General features: G+C 45.0%; 1 long non-coding RNA gene across 1 annotated transcript; it reads right to left on the bottom strand.

Annotated features, from left to right (window-relative positions):
• Positions 1 to 989: 989 nt before the first annotated feature.
• LOC132536159 (uncharacterized) lies at positions 990 to 2,262 on the bottom strand. Its single transcript, XR_009547828.1, has 3 exons — positions 2,218 to 2,262; positions 1,709 to 1,750; positions 990 to 1,057 (listed from the first exon to the last, which is right to left on the bottom strand). It is a non-coding gene; the product is annotated as an uncharacterized LOC132536159 (long non-coding RNA).
• Positions 2,263 to 2,484: the final 222 nt, after the last annotated feature.

Below are 2,484 nucleotides of genomic sequence, written 5' to 3' on the forward strand. Positions count from 1 at the left end.
TGTAATATTAAACACAAGGACCAGCGCAAGGACTCGGGTTCAAGGCACTGACTCCCTAGTTGTAGGTGGATTGCTTCACTAGCAACAAAGAAGGTCTGCGGTTGTCTCTCTCCTCCCCACTCTCAATTTCTGTCTGTCCTATCCAGTAAAATGGAGGAAAAAAATACGGATTCCAGGAGCAGTAGATTTTTAGTGCTGGTACTTAGTCCCAGCTATAACCTTGGAGACTAAAAAAAAAAATCTTTGTTCTTCATTATAAATATCTTGGATACAGCACTGCAATTCTAGAAATCAAATGATACACAAAGAACTATATTGCCACCAGGGCTGGTGGCTGCATCATGACTCCACTGCTCCTGGCTGCCATCGTCATCTTCTTTTTTCATTTTATTTTATAGAGAGGAAACAAGGGGGAGAAAGGGGCAGAGGACTATACAGACACCTGCAGTACTGCTTCACCACTCAGGAAGCTCCCCTGCTGCAAGTAGGACCCAGGGACTTGAACCCAGGTCCTCTTGCATGGTGACATGTGCACTCTGCCAGGTGCACCACTGTCTTCCCCCACACCCTTTCTTGCTTTTTTCCAGTTTAATAAAGAAACCTGGGGTCATTATTTTCTCTTCACTTAAAAGTATCACCCTGTCCAAGGGTAAATAATCTACTGGAAACGACACAGAACACTCTGTATATGCAAAAAATCCATGCGAATAGAAAAGCTGTCTCTTGAAAACAGTTCAGTACAAGAGACATCAAGGATTGACAGAAGAAGCCTTCTGGAAAAAAATCGTGACATTTCAGGTGCCATGTTCTCTCCATGTTTAAGTCAAATTAATTATTGTTGCATATAGTCCCAGCTTCCTTTTCTGTGTCTGCAGGAAATACACTTTCCTGTCTGGTACATTCTGGATTCTTACCTCATCTCTAGATCTATTTCTGTCCAAGGCAGGAGCTTGCAATGGACATGTACGTTCTAGTCTTAGAAACACTTACACTGATGTCGTCCTCCGCATACTCCAGCATGGCGTCCACATAGTCCATGTTCTCACTGTAAATGTTGCTAATCAAGTCCACAGTGACCCAAAACAGAAGAATAGCTATTAGCTTGTTTTCTAATCAACTTATGTTTTGGCTGATTACTTCAGTATTTTCCGCTACTTTTTCAAGATATCAACTTTTTAAAGATATATGCAAGATCTAATGAGAGAAACAGTATGCAAATGTATTTTTGGAGAATGGACAGATACCAGAAAAAGAAAAAAAGCTATGTTGTCAGGTCACTGAGACCAGGGCTGCAGATCCCGTCCTCACAGCTTTCCTGCCTGGAGTCCAGGCCAGAACCTCACTGGCCTATAGGGCTGGCAGATGCATTTGCTTTGCCAACCACCCCACAGAGAAACCTGCCCTTAAGACATGGCAGTTTAATACATGGTCCGGGGTGATGTTAGCTCCCATCACAGCATGGAGAGAAGGGGGACAAGGGGGAGAAGCACTGACTGCTAGGACTTTGCATTCTGAGAACTTGAAGATTTGAAGTACCATGGCCTGGGATAAAGTATTGGACTCTCAAGCATGAGGTCCTGAGTTCAATCCCTAGAAGCACATGTACCAGACTGATACCTGGTTCTTTCTCTCTCTCCTCCTTTCTCATTGATAAAATAAACAGAATATTCTTAAGAAATGATTTGAAATATGTGAACTAATGACATACCTACAAAGCTCCTTATACCATTGCTCCATCCTCTCAGCTGATCTGAAATCCAAGAGGAGAAAGAAAGTTAGAATGCATAAAATTCACACAAACATATTGTGATTGCTGGCCAGTGTAAACATCGACGTGGTGGTTATTGGTGGGACTGTGTGAGTCTGGAGGCCTGTCCTGTTACTGGGTGGTGAGGGCCCTGCTCTTTGACAGACAGCTTGATGGGTTGGAAAGAAAAAATTCTAGATGGAGGATAAATTGTGTTGGGGGTTGGGCAGTTATACTGGTGGTTAACTGCACATGTTACCATGCACAAGGACATGGGTTCAAGCCCCTGGTCGCCACCTTCAGAGGGCTTAGCAGTTGTATGTGTTTGCCTGAATCTGATCCATTGGGGACAGTTGACAGCACACAGATGTTTTTGAGGGGGTCAGCACACGTTTGGCTAATAGACCCCCAGATGGAGCTGTGCTCCCCCTTGAGAGTCATGAGGCGAGAGGGCCGGGCTGCAGTCTTACTTAAAAGAGACAACGAAGCTGCGGTCAGCCCAGCCCAAGACCAGCAATGGGAGGTTTCTTGATACTTTCTTGGGTTTCTTCATGTTGGGTGCCACCCAAATGTCCAGCAGGGCCACCCAGTACTTGATTCTGAAGTGACCCTTGAACCTGGAGAGGGAACAGAGTACAGTGCAGTTAGCTTGCATCTCCAGCATTCTGGGAGCAGCTGGGTTTCTCCTGGGGAGATGGTGGGTGTGTTTCTGTGGCTCCTTGCTCTCTGAGCTTGAG

This window comes from Erinaceus europaeus (assembly GCF_950295315.1).
Source record: "Erinaceus europaeus chromosome 6 unlocalized genomic scaffold, mEriEur2.1 SUPER_6_unloc_23, whole genome shotgun sequence".
Classification (NCBI taxonomy): Eukaryota; Metazoa; Chordata; class Mammalia; order Eulipotyphla; family Erinaceidae; genus Erinaceus; species Erinaceus europaeus.